Raw genomic sequence first — 14,564 nt, forward strand, 5'->3', positions numbered from 1 at the left:
CTTCAATTTATAAGACTTGTTTTGTTACCTACCATCTGATATACCCTGGTGATCCCTTTGCATTTGAAAAAATATATATACTCTGCTGTTAAGTCTCCTACTATTATTGTATTGGTGGCCATTTTTCCTTTCACTTCTGTGAATGTTTGCTTAATATATTTGGACACTCTGATGTTTGGTGTATATATATTTTGTTATTTCTTTCTGATAAATGGACTTTTTATCATTATATAATGTTCTTTTTTTTCCCCCCTCTTGGTACAGTTTCTGATTTAAAGTCTATTATGTTAATATAAATATAACCACCCCTGCTTTCTTTTGTTCACCATTTGTATGGAATATCTCTTTATATTCAGCCTATATGCATCCTTAAAGTTAAAATAAGTTTCTTATAGACAACATATAGTTGCATCTTGTTGTTTTTTAAGAATCCATTCAGCTGCTTTTTGTCTTATGATTGGGTACTTTAACCCATTTATATTTAGGTAATTATTGATAAGAAGGATTTACTATTGCCATTTTCTTAATCATTTTTGTCTTCTTTTTAGCTCTTTTGTCCCTTCTTTCCTTTCATGCTGTCTTCTTTTGTGTTTGTTGATTTTTTAATTGATAGTAATATTTCATTATTATCTCTCTTTGTGTATCTAATATAGGTACTTTTGTGTGCTCCCAAGGCACTGTCACACGGTGCCCAGCTACGTGCCCCCAGCCACATGCCCCCAGGCACCTTCAAATGCCACAACAAATTTGCCCACCTTTGCACCCTGAGAAGAAGCCCCAGCATGTGGCCCCCAGCTGCCACAGTGCTTCAAGAGATCTGTCATAGAACTACTGGTCCAGATCAAATTTTGCTAATACTGCTGCCCAGCTCCCAGGTGCCTCTGTGGGTACACCCCATTAGAGTTGGCCTGCCTGGGTCCCACTAACACCACAGAAAGCAAGCACAGCCCACAACAGGCATAGAGTTAGTATAAACACAGTGACACGGAGTCAGTGACATAGACACAACAGCAGGGCATAAGCAACACACATAGGATACTCTACTGAAGTGCCAGTTTCTGGTGAACAGGAAACACTGCATTGTAGGGCACTCCAGGACTTCTTCATAAAGTCACTATTTTCTTTATTTTAATTTTTATTTAAGTTCCAGTTAGTTAACATACAGTGTAATATTAGTTTCAGGTATACAATATAGTGATTTAACCTTTCCTTACAACATCTGGTGCTCATCACAATAAGTGCACCCCTTAATCCCATCACCTGTGTAATTCATCTCCCCCACCTCCACTGGTAACCATCAGTGTGTTTTCCATAGTTAAGAGTTGGTTTCTTCATTTGCCTTTCTGTTTCTTTTCTTTTTTTTTTCTTTCTATTTGCTCATTTGTCTTGATTCCTAAATTCCACATATGAATGAAATCATATGCTATTTGTCTTTCTCTGACTGAGTTATTTTGCTTAGTATATTACCCTCTAGCTCCATTCATATCATTGCAAATAGCAAGATTTCATTCTTTTTTATGGCTGAGTAATATTCCATCTTTTTATCCATTCATTTGTCAATGGACACTTGGGCTGTTTCCATAATTTGGCTATTATAGATAATACTGCTATAAACATTGGGGTGAATCTAATTAATTCGAATTAGTATTTTTGTATTTTATGTATAAATATCTAGTAGTGCAATTGCTGGATCATAGGTTAGTTCTATTTTTAACTTTTTAAAGAAGCTGTCGTGTTTTACAGACTGCACCAGTTTGCATTTCCACCAACAGTACAAGAGTGTTACCCTTTCTCCTCATCCTTGCCAACAGTTTTTTTTTCCTGTGTTGTTGATTTTAGCCATTCTGACAAGTGAGAGGTGATATCTCATTGTAGTTTTGATTTGTATTTCCCTGATAATAAGTAATGTTGAGCATCTTATTGGCATACAGTATGTCTTCTCCCAAAAATGTCTATTTATGTCTTCTGCTCATTTTTAATTGGATGATTCATTTTTTTCATTGTTGAGTTTGATAAATTCTTTATAGATTTTAGATATTAACCTTTTATCAGATATGTCATTTGCAAATATCTTCTCCCACTCTGTAGGTTGCCTTTTAGTTTTGTTGATTGTTTCCTTTTCTGTACAGAAGCTTTTTATCTTAATGAAGTCCCAATAGTTTATTTTTGCTTTTTCCCCTTGCCTTCGGAGACATATCTAGAAAGAATTTGCTATGGCCAATGTCAAAGAGGTTACTGCCTGTGTTCTCTAGGATTTATATGGTTTCAAATCTTCATTTAGGTCATTAAGTCACTACTTTCAAGACCAGAAGACACAGCTAACTTTCTTAACACACAGAAACAGAGACAGAGAGGCAAACAAAATGAGGAGACAGAGAAATTTATCACAAATGAAAGAACAGGACAAACCATGGCCAGAGATCTAAGTGAAACAAAAATAAGTTAACATGCTTAGTAGAGAATTTAAAACAATGATTATAAGGATACTCACTGCACTTGAGAAAAGAGTGGAAGACATGAGTGAGAATCCTAACCTAGAGATAAGGAATAACATAATGGAGATAAAGGGCTCAATAAACAAAATGAGGAACACACTTGATGGAATGAACAGCAGGCTGGAAGAAGCACAGGAACAAATTAGCAACTTAGAAGACAGAGTAATGGAAAGTAATCAACCTAAACAAAAGAGAGAACAAAAAAATAATGCAAAATGAGAATGGACTTAGAGAATGCAGTGACTCCATCAAATGTAATAACATTCATATTATAGGATCCCAAGAAGAAAAAGAAAGGGGGGGGAGAAGAAAATTTATTTGAAGAAATGAGCTGAAAATTCCCCTAATTTGTGGAAGGAAACAGATATCCAGATCCAGGAGACATAGATAACTCCCAATAAAATCAACAAAAGCAGACCCACACGAAGACATATTGTAATTAAATTTGAAAAATATAATGAAAAAGAAAAAAAATTAAAGTAGCAAGACAAAAGAAGTCATTAACTTACAAGGGAAAGCTCATAAATCTAGTAAGAGATTTTTTAGCAGAAACTTTGCAAACCTGAAGAGAGTGGCATGATATATTCAAGGTGCTGAATTGGGAAAATCTGCAGCCAAGAATATCCAGCAAGACTATCATTCAGAATAGAATGAAAGATAAGAGTTTCCCAGACAAACAAAAACTAAAGAAGTTCATGACCACTAAACCAGTCCTGCAAAAAAAAAAAAAAATACTAAAGGAAACTCTTTTAGTGAAAAAGAAAGACCAAAAGTGACAGTGTACAGGTAGGAAACATACAAAGAGTAAAAATGAATATTTCTTTTAAAAAGTTTTTAATTTTTATTGTTTTTGAGAGAGACAGAGAGAGATAGCATAAGTGGGAGAAGGGGAGAGAAAGAAGGAGACACAGAATCCGAAGCAGGCTCCAGGCTCTGAGCTGTCAGCACAGAGCCTGACACGGGGCTCAATCCCACAAACTGTGAGATCATGACCTGAGCCGAAGTTGGACGCTTAACCAACTGAGCCACCCAGGCACCCCAAAAACGAATATTTCTATTAAAAAGCAGTCAAGGAATTCAGATATAAAAGGCTATAAAAATATAATAGCACATACCTAAAGCATTGGGGATGAAAGGAGAAAAGAATGGGTTCAAACTTCAGCTACCATCATCTTAATATAGACTGCTATATGCAGAAGATGTTATATATAAACCTAATGGTAACCATATATCAAAACCCACTAATAAACATGCAAATAATAGAGAAAAGAAATCCAAATACATCACTAAAGAAAATCAGTAAAACATGAAAAACAGAAAGCTAAGAAAGAATCAGAGAAAATCTTCAGGAACAACTATAAAACAAGTAATAATATTACAATAAATAAATACATAAATGTCAATAATTAATTTGTATGTAAATGGACTAAATACTCCAATCAAAAGACATAGGGTGGCAGAATAGATAAGGAAACAAGACCCATCTATGTGCTGCTTACTTGCAGCCCATTTTAGACCTAAAGAGACCTGCAGACTGAAACGGAGGGCATGGAGAAACATTTGTCATGCAAATTGATGTCAAAAGAAGGCCAGGTTATCAGACGAAGTTGACTTTAAAACAAAGACTATATAAAAGGAGACAAAGGACACCTTATTATAATAAAGGGGACAATCCAACAAGAAGATGTAACAACTATAAATGTTTATGCACCTAACATCTCTGTGTTAATGGTTAATAACAAATGTTATTAATTTGTTAATAACAAGTTATTACATTTGTTAATAAATGTAAGGAGCTAATAGATTATAATACAACAATAGTAGGGGATTTTAACACCCCACTTACATCAATGGGTTGATCATCTAAACAGAAAATCATCAAGGGAACAATAGTTTTGAATGACACAGTGGGCCAGATGGATTTAACAGAACATTTCATCCTAAAACCACAGGATACACATTCTTTTCAAGTGCACACAGAACATTCCCCATAATAGATCACATATTAGCCGACAAGACAAACCTCGACAAATTCTAGAATATCGAAATCATACCAAGCATCTTTTCTGACCACAATGCTATGAAACTGGAAGTCAACCATAAGAAAATAAAATCTGGAAAGACTACAAATACATGGAAGTTAAATAACATGCTACTAAAGAATGAATGGGTCAAGCATGAAATCAAAGAAGAAATAAAAAATACATGGAAACAAATGAGAATGAGAACACAATAGCCCAAAACCTCTGGGATGAAGCAAAGAAAAAAATATTACTCAGCCATAAAAATGAATGAAATCTTGCCATTTGCAATTACATTGATGGAGCTAGAGAATATTATTCTAAGCAATTTGTTGAACAAAAGTGCCAGACACAATAGAGTACATAGATATTACTCCATTTATACCAACTTTTAGAAAAAGAAAATCTAGGGGCGCCTGGGTGGCTTAGTCGGTTAAGCGTCCGACTTTCGCTTAGGTCATGTACTCGCGGTTCGTGGGTTCGAGCCCCGCGTCGGGCTCTGTGCTGACTGCCAGCTCAGAGCCTGGAGCCTGTTTCAGTCTATGACTCCCTCTCTCTCTGACCCTCCCCTGCTCACACGCTCTCTCTCTCTCTCTCTCCTAGAAATAAATGAAACATTAAAAAAAAAAAAAGAAAAAGAAAATCTAATCTATGATAACAAAAAGTCAGAATAGTGGTTACCTTCTGGGAAGGGACAAATGGGGTATAGAATCAGAAAGGACCAGAGGAAATTTTATGTGCTAGATATGCTCTATATCTTTATCTACATAGGCATTACACAGGCATATATACATATGCACAATTTTATTTAGCTGTGCACTTCAGATTATTGTTCCTTATGCATGTTATGCGTGTTATATCTTAAGATTCTGAGGTAATTCGTATATTAAATATATCCTCATTCCTTTGTTTTGAGCCTCTTTTTTTTTTTTTTTACAAATAGTTTATTGTCAAATTAGTTTCTACATAACACTCAGTGCTCATCCCCAAAGTGCCCTCCTCCATGCCCATCCCCCCCTCCCCCCCACATCCATCAGTCCTCAGTTTTTGTCAGCATTCAAGAGTCTCTCATGGTTTGCCTCTCTCCCTTTCCCCCACCATTTCCGCCCTTCTTCTCCCCCTTGTTGGGACCTCATCAAGATTAAAAGCTTCTGCACAGCCAAGGAAACAACCCAGAAAATTAATAGGCAACCAACGGAATGGGAAAAGATAGTTGCAAATGACATATCAGATAAAGGGTTAATATCCAGAATCTATAAGGAACTCACCAAACTGCACGCCCGAAAAACAAACAACCCAGTGAAGAAATGGGCAGAAGACATGAACAGACACTTCTCCAAAGAGGACATCCATATGGCCAACGGACACCTGAAACGATGCTCAGCATCCCTCCTCATCAGGGAAATCCAAATCAAAACCACACTGAGATACCACCTCACGCCAGTCAGAGTGGCTAAAATGAGCAAATCAGAGAACTCTAGATGCTGGCGAGGATGTGGAGAAACGGGCACCCTCCTGCACTGTTGGTGGGAATGTAAACTGGTACAACCCCTCTGGAAAACAGTGTGGAGGTTCCTCAGGAAACTAACAATAGAACTCCCTTATGACCCAGCAATAGCACTGCTAGGAATTTACCCAAGGGATACAGAAATGCTGAGGCATAGGAGCACGTGTACCCCAATGTCCATAGCAGCACTCTCCACAATAGCTAAAACATGGAAAGAGCCTAAGTGTCCATCAACGGACGAATGGATCAAGAAGATGTGGTTTATCTATACCATGGAATACTCCATGGCAATGAGAAACAATGAAATCTGGCCATGTGTAGCAACATGGATGGACCTTGAGGGTGTTATGCTGAGTGAAATAAGTCAGGCAGAGAAGGACAAATATCATATGTTTGCACGTATAGGAGGATTTTGAGCCTCTTTTTTTAAACCATGAAATACAACACTACCGTGGGGCTTCCAGAATAACTACCTGTCCTTGGGCCCCATATTGTTCTTGTGTGTTCTTTGTTCTATTGCTGATCCTTTTTCACTTTTCCCTTTTGCTTAGGCTGATCTTATAGAATATTCCAGTTTCTATGTTCTAAGCCATAGTTATCAGTTCTAGGATATTCTATTTCTTCCCTCTTCCCTATTCCATGATTTAGAATTGCCTATGTTATAAAGGTCCAAGGGTTCAGGGGTACTTATAGAGGATTTGTTTTTTAAGTGTCTTTCAAATTTAAAAATTAGGCCATTATAGACAGTGAGCCATTAGTAACCTTAATGTAGTACTGGCTTCATTCCAATGATTTGCTTTAGGAGATAAACAACTTAGATTAGGCAAGTAATAAAGGGATTATTTCTGGGATTTAATTACTGACTGAATAATTTCTGATATGTTTCTAAATAATCATCAATTGCTTTTATAGAGTTACCTTTAAGTAATTCTTCTTTGCCCTTTTTCTCATCCTTCCTCTATCCTTCTCTTCCTATTCCTTCACATCATGCTGTCCATTTATACTGTTGTATTTCATTCATCTACAAAGTTTTAAAATTTATCCTTGGACCTCTTGCCTTCTGCATTCTAAGCATTAAAGTATTTAAGGCATACAATATGTATAAGTCAAATTAATTTCCCACATTATTACCTGTATCTCTGAGAAACGGACCTTAAACTGAAAATCTCACACCTTACAAAAAGATGTCATAAGCATTTTTATAATTTCTATGCTGATATATTATTTGCCAATTACAATACAGTCCATAGTACTATTTCAATTAATAGCTAGACATGTTTAGGATTACAAAAATTTTGCTAAATTAAAATCCACAGAAAAATAATTAAATCTACAGTGACAATATCTAGACATTCATCAGTAAATTTTATTACATTGTGGATGCAAATGTGTAGATTATCATTTTAAATTAATTAGACACCCCATGCTGTAAGCTCAGTCAATTAAGTTCTCATGTATCCCAAGTTAGTGAAGAAGGTAAAAATGGTGAAATGGAAAAAGCATTTGACTAAGTCAGAAGAATGAGTTCTTGTTTGTGCTCTGCTGCTAACTATCTGTATTTTAGGACAAGTACTATAATATCTCTTGGCTTCAGAATTATCTCTTCTATAAAACAAAGAGGTTAGAGTAGAAAATTCCCATTATTTGTATTTTGCTTTACAGTTTAAAAATTCTTTTATGAGAACTATCACATCTGACCTTGTAACAACCTGTGAGTTAGGGAAAGTAGATATATATTTTTTCTATTTAAAAAATTAGTCCCAGATTGGCAAAAGAACTTTTTCAAGGTCATGCAAGGCACAACCAGGCATAATGTTCTTTCTATACTACTATACTCGCCTTTTAAAGTCTTTCAGGGACCATATTCACTGACCATCCTCAAACAGAATTCCCTGAGGAAAGCCATACCAATTACCAGTCCATGATTTTTCCTTGTCCTTAGATGTAAGCTCATGGCAACCTTTTCCCTTTATATAACACCCTTGGCATACTCTGTGCCATTTACCTCCATCTATCTTCTGCTAAACCACTGTATTCCCACCTTCTGAGGTTTTGGAAGGTGCTAACACAATCTGTTAGGGTACGATACTTTATTTTAGAGGTGATGAGGAAGCCGAGGGCTTGAGAATGTAGAACTAAGAGACGTAGGGGGAATGATGGGCTGGGAAGAGAAAGACAGTTACTTATTTTAAATTGTTTTTCTTCTAGGATACTCATGATTTAAACACTATCTTTTAGCCTGATAAAATTTTTTGTTAATCACTCCTTCTCCTGAGTCATTCTGATCCCTGAGGCAAAGAGCCAGTGTTCTTCTGCAGGAAGGTTATTGCTTCTCCTAATGTCTGGGGGATGGGAATATTTTGAGGATTGGTATTTGGGCTTGGTGAGGAAGCAGGAAGGGCGTGCCAAGGGCTAGGACAAATCATTCTGTCTTCTTATGAGTGTCATTCCAAGTCTCAATGATTTCCCAACTATTTCATTCAAACATTTGTTTTGAATAGATATCTATGGTCCTTCCTTCCTTCCTTCCTTCCTTCCTTCCTTCCTTCCTTCCTTCCTTCCTTCCTTCCTTCCTTCCTTCCTTCCTTCTATTATCTCTATCTATCTATCTATCTATCTATCTATCATCTATCTATATCTCTATCATCTACCTAATCTATCATTTTGTCTATCATCTATCCATCATGCTGTGCTCTCTTGGGCACCAGAATGCAAACATAAAATCTCAAGACCATTTCTGCCTTCAATGACCTCATGTCATGAGCATAACACATGACTATGAACATGATATGCTTTCAAACTACTACATGTATATAACATTGTTTTCTCCTTTATTCACTAAATATTAAGTAGGTTTGAAAAGATGTTGCTATTGCTTCTGTGAAAAGCATTTGTTGGTTTTAGTAAATCTGCCTGGTATTCTCAAAAGGGGACAATGCAGTGGGAGATGTTTCTGGCCAAAGTTTGTCAGAAATGCTGCCAAAGTGTGGAAATTTGTCAGAAAAGCTGCCAAAGTGTGAAATCAGCCAATGTTTTTTGGTGCCCTTCCAGCCTCCCTGACTACTGGCTCTCAAATCTCCAATGCCTTCAAACTGTCCCCCAGCTTTTCAAGCCCTCTTCCTATTGCATCTCATCCAGATCTGCTTTACTTGGGCAGTTCCTTCTTGGAGTTTTCTATTTAGTCTTTTGCTGGTCAAAATGTATCTATACTCTTTTTCACAAGGTCATGGACTTAGAAAGATTAACCCTTCAGAGATAGGCACTGATTCAAAATACAATTAGAGGGCAGTCATATTTGCCTTTGGTCAATTCTACAATTAATACAGATTGGTCAATTCTACAATTAATACAGAAAGAATGAGATTTCTCCTCCTAATACCAGACCATTAGAGCTATAGCCTATGACATTTATCTTCTTTACCATCTTTCTCTAAGTCAAATTCACAGCAGCTATCTTATTTTGTTTCAATTCAAGATTTTATTGATATTTTACTCTCTATTATGGGTTCTGTAATTGAGAAAAAAAACCCTGGACTAATTTCTAGTGACAAATATAACACTAAATTGTACAATTTAGTCATCATAGTTGAAAGGAACTCAGAACTCATTTTGGACTGTGTTTCCCATTCTTTTTCACATCATGACACAAATATATATGTATATCTCACTGGGACAAAGAGATAAGGCTATTTGTAGCCAGAGACAACTGGCCTGGAGATTCCAGCTATCCAAAGCTCTGTCTAGTCACCATGAAAGCTGAAGAAATCAATATTTTATTGCATCCCTATAGTACATTTGTGGAGAACTATTTGTGCCAAAAACAATAAACCAATTGGGAAATTTTGAGATTTACTTTTTTTCACCTATCCTCTCACGCTGAAGATGAATTTCCTATACAAAATCTTTCCAAGTAGATCTCCATTCTTTCTTTGTATATGTCCAGTTGGGAAACTCACTGCCTGTCAAGGAAGGAAATCTGTTCCATTGTTGGCTAAGTCTAATGGTTATACAGTTCTACTTGTTATCAAACTAAATATTGTCTCTCAAAACAGAGCACATCCCTTCACGTTGGATTTGGTCAGAGAAAATTTAAGTAGAACTTTCACACCTTTCTTTCTCTGTACACTATATTTTTACTAACAAAGACTATGGTTTAATTAGCTTTTACTTTTAGTTAATTGTTGATTCATAGGCTTACTGTCAACTAAGACCTCTACATTTTTTTTACACATGAATCTCTTTTTCACATATGAAGCTTTTAAGCCAAGTCTGTTCCATCCTGTGTATTTGAAGGATTTTTCCAATTATTGCATCTCATTTAAAAAAAAATATTGGGTCCATTTCAGCTTTCTTCATCTCTATCCAAGTTATCCCCCAAAATATTGAACAGGCCAATGACTACCAATACCCTTGTATTTGATACTTTCTATCTCTTCACTTAACGTTTCTAGAGCACCTTTTATGTGATGAACAGAACACCTACAGCTTCTCTCCTCATGGAGCTTATGATTAATTCAGTAAACAGAACTATTTTGGTGTAATTGTTCAACTAGTTGTGAACCTATCTAATTGTGTTGTTGCCTTTCCATTTTTTTCATAAACATCTCATGTGCAACTTTGTCAAATGCTTGAATTATTCAATCCAGATACAGTATATATACAACATTCACCTTATCTACTAACCTAGTAAACCTTCAGAATGAAGTGCAGCATGTTCATAAAAAGGTATGAAATTATAAGTTAGAAGATTTAGTTGTCACCAATAAGTACACAGGAAGAATTTCTGAGGATGTATCCCTGGCTCGCTTGTGGAGAAAGTCTCCAAGGGCAGCCAGAAATATGTCTTTGCATGGAAAAAGAGGAAAAATTGGGGGATCATGCAACGAGAAGGGAGATGTATCAGAGTAGTTGAGGGTGACTAGCACAAGCTTAAAGAAATGATAGTAACTCCTTGGGGCGCCTGGGTGGCTTAGTCCGTTAAGCGTCCGACTTTCGCTTAGGTCATGATCTCGCGGTTCGTGGGTTCGAGCCCCGCGTCAGGCTCTGTGCTGACTGCCAGCTCAGAGCCTGGAGCCTGTTTCGGAGTCTGTGTCTCCCTCTCTCTCTGACCCTCCCCTGTTCACGCTGTCTCTCTCTCTCCTAGAAATAAATAAAAATATTAAAAAAAAAAAAGAAATGATAGTAACTCCAAAAGTAAGAAGTAAAGTAATCAGTTGAGGCCCGCCAGGGTGGAAGGGACAAAATTTTAGGTGTTAGGAGACACACAGCCAAGATGGTAGTTCCTAAACTGGAATATTTTCTACAACTTTGGTCATTACAAGTGAGACAAAGGACATCCAAAAGACTATGAATTAAGCAGTGTGGGTGAGATGTATCTGGCCAGCTACACATGCCAGCTACTGACAATGTTGTTATGTATTGTTTTTTGTTAATTAAGCTTCTTAATGTAACATTGTGCCAAGGTATACAATATGCAAGATATGATACTTTGGAGAAAAGAAAGCTGCTTGGTTCAGTACAACAGATATTTCTAGCTGTACCATATACCAAAATAAAGTTGTCATAGTACCTTAATTTGGGCCTTTTGTTCTATCAAAAATCAGCATGGAATTTTCAGTAGGAAATTAGAGTATTTTGTCAAAACCATTGGTCATACATGTTAGTTCTTGGTGATCTGCACTTTTTTCTTCTCATCAATACTTATTACTAAATAATAAAATTATTATTACTAAAAATTATTACTAAAATACTAAACTTTAGATTGAGAGCACATTTTATAAGTTTTGAAATTTCCCCTTATTCTTTGGAAACTAAGGACTATATTAACCAGCCTCTATTTTTAATAGACTTTATACTATTAAGGAGGTTTTATATTCACAGCATGAATGAGCAGAAAGTACAGAGAATTTCCATAAAATCTCTGTCCCACACATGCACAGATTTCCCTGCTATTAACATCCCACACTAAAGTGGTATGTTTGTTACAACTGATGAACCTACACTGACATACTGTTATTACCAAAAGTCCATAGTGCACATTAAGGTTCAGTCTTGATATTATGCGTTCTGTGGGTTTAGACAAGTGTATAGTGACATCCATCTACCATTATAGCATTATATAGAATAGTTTCAATGCACTGAAAATCCTCTGTGCTCTGACTTTTTATTCCTCCCTGGCTACCACTGATCTTTTTGCTGTCTCCACAGTTTTGCCTTTTCCAGAATGTCATATAGTTGTAATCATACAGTATGTAGACTTTTCAGATTGCCATCTTTCATTTAGTAATATGCATTTAAGTTTCCTCCATGTCTTTTCATGGTTTGATAACTCATTTCTTTTTAGTGCTGAATAACATTCCATTGTCTGGTTGGATCACAATTTATTTATCCATCCACCTACTGAAGGACATCTTGGTTGCTTCCAAGTTTTGGCAATGATGTATAAATATATATGTAGGTTATTGTGTAGAAAATTTTAACTCATCTGGGTAAAGATACCAAGGAGTGTAATTGCTGGATCATATGGTAAGAGTACTTTTAGTTTTTAAAAAAATGCCAAACTGTTTTTTCAAAGTTGCTAAACAATTTTTATATTCCCATCAGCAATGAGTTCCTGTCATTACACATCCTTGTTGGATTTTCATCATTCTCATAAGTGTGTAGTGGTATCTCTGCTATTTTATTATGCAGTTAAATGTGTCTATTAAATGAACATCTTTTCAATTGCTTATTTCCTATCAGTATATCTTCTTTGGTGAGGTGTCTGCCCAGTTCTTTTGCCTATTTATTTTTTTAATGTTTATTCTTGAGAGAGAAAGAGAGATAGAGAGAATGAGCAGAAGAGGGACACAGAGAGACACACATAATCTGAAGCAGGCTCCACGCTCTGAGCTGTGAGCACGGAGCCCAATGCAGGGCTTGAACTCATGAGCCACAAGATCGTGACCTGAGCCGAAGTGGGACAGTTAACTGATTGAGCCACCCAGGCTCCCCTCTTTTGACCATTTAAAAAAATGTGGTAAGAACATAACATGAAATCCATCCTCAACAAAATTTTAAGTGTACAATACAGTATTTCTCACTAGAGGCATTATGTTGTGCAACAGATCTCTAAAACTTATTTACCTTGCATAACTTATCGGTTATGGGTTACCCCCAGACCCTGGTAACCACCATTCTGCTCTCTGCTTCTATGAGTTTGATTGTTTTAGATACCTCATATAAGTGGAATCATGCAGTATTTGCCCTTCGTTGACTGCCTTATTTCACTTAGCATAAGTGAATTTTGTCCTCAGGATTCATCCATGTTGTCACATATGGCAGGATTTCCTTCTATATAAGGCTGAATAATATTCCAATGTACATATTTAGCACATTTTCCTTTTTCATTCATCTGTCAATGGTTGTTTCCATGTCTTGGATTCTGTGAATAATTCTGCATTGAAGATGGAAGTTCAGACACATTTTTGAGATCCTGATTTCAATTCTTTTAGAAATATACCCAAAGTGGTATTGCTATATCATATAATAGTTTTATTTTTAATTTTTGAGAAGCCTCCATATGTTTTCCATGGTGGCTGCACCATTTTATATTTCCACCACCAGTTTACAAGGGTTCTAATTTCTCCACATCCCGACTAACACTTATGTTTTGATAATAGCAATCTTAATAGGTGTGAAGTGATGTCTTATTGTGTTTCAGATTTCCATTACCCTGGTGATTCATGATGTTGGGCACCTTTTAGAGTTCCTCTTCCATTCATCATAAGTCTTCAAAGATCACCAAAAAGAATCTCATCTATAAATTTCTCAGTATGAATATGATTCATCTGGTCAGAAGACTTGAGCCTATTGAATGAACTACATACTTTTCTCTGTTTCATCACCTATATTAGGCTTAAAATCAGTCTTCCAAATTGTAATATGTCTAGTGTAAAAATTATTATCTTTGACAGAGAGATTAGGGGCAAAATGGCCACTGAGTAATTCTGATCTTTTTAAAAATCACATTAACATATGGCCCAAGTATTTTACTCCTGTGAATCAACATATGTGAGTGGTACTCTAAGGATAAATCTTGGTGATATATATTGTAGTGGGAATCAGAAGGCCTAATTTTTAATCCCACTTCCTTCTCTGTGTTCATAGTTGCTGTTGTGGTTTTGGCAAGTTACTTCCCCTCTATGGACCTTAGTGTCAAATGAGTTGGGGCAAAGGATGCCCTAATATCTTTTATAGATTCTGTGGTTCTAAGGGTCTATTACAACATAAAATTTTTATAGTAATGGATGCTTAACCATTTATGTTATTCATTGTCCCTAAAGACATCAAGGACCCCTTTTGTGTTCTTTTTGTTTTTTTTTAATCCTGCCCATTTTTAGAAATATTTTACCCAGTTCATATCGGTGCTTACAGATGTTAATTGATTCATAGAACTATATAATTTCATCTCTCATAGCATGTTCACAGTGAAAAGCAACAAATTACAAAGAGTCATTTGCAAAGATGCCATTAAGTTACCAGTAACATCAAATTTAAAGA

Source organism: Hyaena hyaena, unplaced genomic scaffold (genome assembly GCF_003009895.1).
Source record: "Hyaena hyaena isolate Hyena2069 unplaced genomic scaffold, ASM300989v1 scaffold_1388, whole genome shotgun sequence".
Classification (NCBI taxonomy): domain Eukaryota; kingdom Metazoa; phylum Chordata; class Mammalia; order Carnivora; family Hyaenidae; genus Hyaena; species Hyaena hyaena.